Source organism: Juglans regia, chromosome 15 (assembly GCF_001411555.2).
Source record: "Juglans regia cultivar Chandler chromosome 15, Walnut 2.0, whole genome shotgun sequence".
Taxonomy (NCBI): Eukaryota; Viridiplantae; Streptophyta; class Magnoliopsida; order Fagales; family Juglandaceae; genus Juglans; species Juglans regia.
In genome coordinates this window covers 8,001,181-8,008,064 of record NC_049915.1, presented here as the reverse complement: position 1 = coordinate 8,008,064, position 6,884 = coordinate 8,001,181, and positions in this window count along the sequence as shown.

Here is a 6,884-nt window from a genome sequence, read left to right as displayed (position 1 = left end):
TTAGTAACATTTTTTTCCTATTCAAAGAGAAATTCAAGTTGTTTTCAGTACAAAATGCAAACTCCATGCTTACCTAGAAATTTATGTATCTTCTCAATCCCATGTGAGACTTTTAAATTCGGACAAAATTTAGCGATTATTTTCTTAGCCATTGTATAGTCTTCTCCATTATGTACTGTATAAACAAGATGTCTTCTAGCACCCCAAACGTGGAAATTTCAAATGACATATGAATTTGGCATATTACTTCCCCTGCTCTTTCTAATCCCTAGACAACAATCTCCCTCTATTACCTATTTTATTTAGGGCTTGCTTGGGTAACAAGATATTCATAAATATTTCATTCTCAAACATCAATCAAATGCAAAATACTTTTCAATTTTAAATTTTCAACTTTTGTATCTAATAATTACCTAGCTAATAATTAGCAGAGCAGTGGTCCTGAGTTTGAATCCTGACTCCATACTCTACTCCATTTAATTAAATATTCCACTTATTCGACCCACTCATTGAGGGGTTGCTTGGCCCCCATGAGAGAGAATATTAAAAATATGATACAAATAATTAAATCTACCTCTTCCCTAAAACTTTTGGGATAATTGGTGATTTCACAAATATAAAAACTAATATCCCATTGTACTAGGGAGTTTCTTGCTTGACTTGAAAACTTCACACAAAGAAAAAGCCTCCTAGTTTTGAAACTAGACACAAAGCAATTGCAAACCTTGTGTTTGCTTTTCAATCCATATGGTAGTTTATGTTTCAAGTTACAAGCTCATTAGCCATACTGATCTTAGTTATCATCTAATAATTTTTAAATATTTTGAACTCTCTCTACCTTGATTCCATATAGTAGCTTAAATTTGCAGGAGCAGCATAAAATACACATTTGAAGTACAAGTTGTCAAACCCTCTCATTGGTTTGGCTAAAATCAAACTTTAATCAAATTTAGCTAACAAGAATTTAAAACATCCCACATCGAATTAGACATGTCTATATAAATTTAGACATTAACTACATTAACTCACCAAATATGTGGATGTACATTAACTTAGCCAAACCCTATTATATTTACTTCTCACTCCTCTCAATTTTGCGAGAAACCCTCCCGCTATTGAGACCATCCCATTCTCACTGTATTCTCTCCCATTCTCTTCATTGAACCTTGTCTCCCTCATTCCCGTAACACTCCCTCACTGTATTCTCTCCCATTCTCTTCATTGAACATTCACTCACTCTCATAACTCTCCCCATTCTCTCCCTCACTCTTGTAAGCCTCACTCACTGCCATAACTATTCACTCCCATAACCCAATGATTGAGCCTCGTGAGAGAGATAGAGAAACTCCCACTCTCTCCAAATCTACCACTAGGCTCACTTCCGAAATCCGGATCTCGATCCCTTCGCTCACTCTCGAAATCTCTCTCTCCATTTTTATTCTCACTTCTGAAACCCCTACCAATCGACATTCACCACGCCCTCTCCATGACTGAGCCCCCGTGAAGCCTCTCCTCCTCCCGACAACCACAAAATGTTTGACGACAGCTTGATTGTTAATTTCTATGGTTTCACCTAACTCTCTCATAATTTCTGGCAACCGTTTGCTCTTATTATTGTGATTTTTAAAATTTCTCACAAGCATGGTTATTGTTGTGATTTGGAAATTTTTCTTGATTATTTTCTTACTGTTGAGCATGGTTATTGTTGATTTTTTTTTTCAAATAGTAAGAGGGGAAGAACAAGGGCTTTTTGATTTTGATGGAGATTTCTTTATTTTTTATTTGAACATGATAGTTGATGTTGTAGCCATTACCTTTGCCATAGAAGTCCTGTTGTTTCTCCCAGAATAACTAGAGTGAAAATTTGAGTTCTATTAGGGAACCAAGAATTAGATTCATTCAAAAAAATGAAAAAAAGAGGGAGAGCTCAGAAATTCTATTTTATGTATCCTGCATGTGTATATGCTTTAACAATTTTGGTTTTCTTTTCCAGTGTTATTCCTTATGTGTTATTTTGGAGTTTGGGAGAGAACTCTTAGTTTTTGTTATAAAATGGTTGAAGTGGACAAGAGTTATGCATGTTCATTATCCTTCTGCTAGCCACTGATTACTTAAATGTTCTTGAGCTACCTATTTTTCATTAGGCTAAAAAAGAAGGAAACCTCAACTAGGAAAGTGAGCCGACTGCTTAACATTAAGATTAAAAAAATACAATAAATATGCAAGCTTAGCCAATAAAATATAAAAAAGACAGCTTCTCACTTTCGATTAAGTTGAGCTTTTTCCATTATGCATTAAGTTGGGAAAGTTTTTGGGGTCTTGAGATTATCTTAATGCCATTGGCAGCACTATATGAGATGCTTATACTTTCAATCTGAGGCTGCGATATGTTTGAGAGCATGCTTAAATTAAGTTTCATGTTGGAGCACATATAAAAATTAGAAGTTCTGCATTGCCTTGCTTGTATTTCCCACCTTTGCTTGGAAAGCATCACTTAAGTCTCAAAATTCCTTAGATTGTTTGAGGGACAAAATTCTCCTATAGTTTCAGAATTCTCTTACGTGTATAGGAACCTTACATGTGCCCGCACCTTGATATGTAACTGATTCTAATTATGTGCCTGCACCTTTATATGTGCCAATTCACCTTGATATGTGCCTGCACATGATTTGTGTAATCTAACATGCTCAAACAACATTTGTTACAAAGTGTGATGTACACTGTCTAGTTGTTTTCTGAACACATTGTCTGTAGTTGAAGAATTAATGAAGTCGGGAAAATCAACACTGCTAAAGACTGCAATTCTTGTTTTGTTTGTAAAAAAAATAAAAAATAAAAAAAATAAAAGAGAGAGAGAGAGAAGAGACAATATTCTGGATTTTGTTGGTCATCTTGGGTAATTTTTAATGTTTTGGGTCATTATCTCATAGTTTTGTATAAATTCAAACCTAAAATAAGACAATAAATCAACTTTTTGGTTTGCTTCTATTGTCAAGGACAGAGAGTTGCAAAGTTTCTACCCAAAGGGTGTGTGCTTCTTCACATTTTCGTTGTTGTTCTTTGGCAGGTTGTTGAGGATATTGCATTGGCACTTTCATGGATGCTTTTTCTTGTATACTCGTGGAGGGAGAAGTATGATTAGATTTTCCAAAACCACAGTTTGCATTTTTTCTACTCACAGTTTGCATTAATTTTGGGCTTCATATTACAGAATTTATATATGTGGCTATAAGAAAATTAATAGTTAGAAAACTATTAAAGTCTATCTCATTTAGTTTATCTTGTTTATTTTATTAAAGTCTACATTCTTCCTATTGTGCCAAAATTTAGGATGGTTGTGTTTTTGCAGGTACTACTCAGAACACCTTTTTTGGCTGGTCGATATTGCTAAAACTCTTTAAAAGCTGTGTTTTGTGTTGCTATTATGTGTTGCTGGAATTGCAGATTTTATGTGGATGGTTTTTGTAACTTAGTATGTGGATGTTTTTTGCAACTTAGTATGATAGTTCTGGTTTTTTTTTTTATTTTGCATAAAACATGTGTGTATTGTACATATTTGGTTGTAATCAGGGGGGTTTTTTTTTGTGCTATTGTTATGTGTTGTTGACATGAACACAAGTATGTTGCTAGACATAGTAATTTCTTGTTGGAAGTGCATATTTGTGTAGGTGTTTTTTGTAACTAGTATGTTGCTGTAATTGATAGATGGAAGTTTGGGAAGAAATTTTGGTGAAAGAATAGAATTTGATGGAAAATGTAGATATTTGGTTAGTGATTAAGAAATTTATATAGAATTTTAGATGAGTTTAATCAAATATTTTTAGTTATTAGCATTAAATGACCTTTGAAAATATGATTTCTTAATATTAATTTAATTAGAATATAATTATTATTATTGACATTTAATTGGTAAAACTACAAAATGTGATAAAAATAAAAAAATTATTAAACTAATAATATTTTATTATTATATAGAGAGTAAATGGATAATTCAATATGGAGATTAGATTTGAATGGAATAGGCAAATACAAACTCATGTGATATTAGCTAAAATTTGAATTTACATTTGGCTAATCCAATAAGAATGCTCTTAGCCATACTGATCTTAATTATCATCTAATGCTTTTTTAAATATTTTGAAATCTCTCTACCTTGATTCCATGTAATAGCTTAAATTAGCCAGAGAAACATAACCTACACATTTGAAGTACAAGTCGCCAACCCCTCTATCCTTCACCTCAAATTTTTGAACTCCATCGATGAAGATAGTCACCATCCATTGATGGACAGTAAGAAAAGGCACATTGATTGTGCAGACAACAATTAGAGCAGCCTTACCTCAAAGTTTTCCAGGAATAGAAGCATAAATGAGAATGGCTCTTAGAATCTCTAAAGTGTGACGATATTTTCTTTCTGTTTTTCTATTTTTTTTAGCAGTATATGGGCACGAATAATGTGAGAGTATTCCTTTTTGACTCAAGAAATCAAGAAAAGATTTGTAATTATATTTTATAACATTGTTTGAACAAAGGATTTTGATGGCACGAAAAAAATTAAATTTGTACTATTTTGTGAAAGTTTTGATAAATGTGAGCAAATTCAGAATAATGCTATAAGAGATATATCCAAGTATAGGGACAATAATCATCAACAAATGTAACAAAATAATGTGATCCCCTATGTGGACATAGGAGCATGTCACCAAATACCAAAATGAATCAAATCAAAATATGCAGAAGAAAATGATCACTTTTATTAAACAAAAAATGTGTATATTTTCCAAATTGGCATGAAGCACAATCAAATACTCAGATTGTACGAATCCTAGATAACCTTTAGAAGCTAAAAGTTGAACGCAAGAAGAAGTGGCATGGCCCAATCCATAATGCCATAAACGAGAGGAAGTAGTGAAAGTAGTAACATTTGTAGATGCATGGGAGGGAATTTGCAAAGAAGAGAGCTCGGACAGACGTCCAATGATCTTACGGTCGGTCCCAAAAAGCTAGCTTGTCTAAAGATCTTGTGCGTCAATATCATAGTTAGAAAATGTTAGCTTCAAACCTAACCCACAAAGGCGATACATCCTATTCCTCAAAGAAATATAGGACGAAAATATTTTGGTTTTATCTTTTCGTTTGCTTTTATATTTTGCAATTTAACTTTTTGTTTTGGGGGTATATGTCTTTCTCAATATTATCTCCTTCAAAGGAGCCCATACATTCGCGGGAGAAAAGTGATGTACTCTGTTTGGGCCTAAATCCATACATTACGCATGAGGCCCATAAAGAATACAAAAGTCCAGTTGGATGGATATCAAAGCGCACAGGTCCCACTCTCTTTTGAGTGCCAAACCGCTGTCGTCTTCTTGTTCTTTATGCTATTCCTACCTCTCGAAATCTTGAACCTCTTAGAGCATTGGCAATGTCTAAAATTTAGCTAGAATCTTAACTTTTAACTATAGTATTAATTTTTGACTAAATGAATCTATATTGAGCTAGCTATCTTAAAGTTAAAATAATAATATAATATTATATATATTTTTTTTTACAAATACAATTCATATATTTTCTAGATCTTCATGCTTTGTAAAAATAATGTATCTACTCTATCAATATTTGCAATCAGTAAAATAAATAATGTGCATGTCATGCATGTTTTACCATTCAAAGAGAGAGAGAAGTGATGAAATAATAAAATATTGCTTTCCATTGTGAATAGTAGCTATCTATGTTTGGAGAGGACTTAAGATTTACTGTAGCTCAAGTCTTAAGTTTTGGACTTTTGGCTAGTCCAATGTGGAAGTTTTTTCTCACATCTAGCTAAAGTTTAGACTTGCATTGGCATTTGGCTAGTCCATTGTCAATGCTCTTAGCTCCAAGAACATGAAGTCATCGGCAATTGGCTACTTTCCCTGAAAGGTTAGAATCAGAGGGTTAAATACCCACCATGTCCTTCTCCTCTGTCCTTGCTCGACTCACCCTACTCGCCCTTCTTTTTGCCTCCACATTTTGTTGCTTCTACAAGTCTCGCCGCCTCAGACAACTCAAATTCTCCTTAAACTTTATCACTTACACTAACCCTAATCTCTCTCATTCGAGAGCCAAGATCTTCTTTGTTTCACAAACTGGTACCTCGGAAGCCCTAGCTTGCCGACTCTTCGATCTTTTATCGTCAAAGAACTTGCCATTCGACCTTGTTGATCCCAAGGACTACGAGCCTGAGGACCTCCTGAAAGAATCACTAGTTTTCATCATCGCTTCCACCTTGGAAGATGGAAAGCCCCCTCCAAATGCCAAGTTCTTCTCAAGTTGGCTCTTCGAGAGCGTAGAGGACTTTAAGGTCGGGTCTCTGTTGCTGTCTCGGTGTAAATTTGCAGTCATTGGGGAGGGAAGCGGTGCTTATGGCGCGACATTCAATGTGGTTGCGAGGGACTATTCAAAACAGATGAGAGCGTTGGGTGCCAACGAGTTTTAGCCAGTCTAGGAAGGGGATGTAGATAATGGTGATTTTGTGTCGCAGTCCAGGACTATATATACATGGGCCAGTTTTGGCTATTACTTTACTTGTTGTTTTCATTCATGTTAGGTAGGGAACTGGGCCATAAAGTAGCTGAGCCGTTAGCTTGTTATTTCTTTTTATCCAGTCCATTAGTTATTAGTTTTGGATCATGTTTTATCAAGGCTGAGGCATTTTCCAAATGCTTGGCAAGATTCTAGCATATATGTTCACTGTAGCTACCGAAATGACCTATTTAGAAAAGTTAATGCAAATATTACTTCTCCTTCTCTTATCATTTTCTTATTTTCTTCAATGGAGGTGCTCCTCTCGAAGTGAGTAATTTTCTTGTATTTTCTCGTATATTTTCTAATCACCCAAACACTTA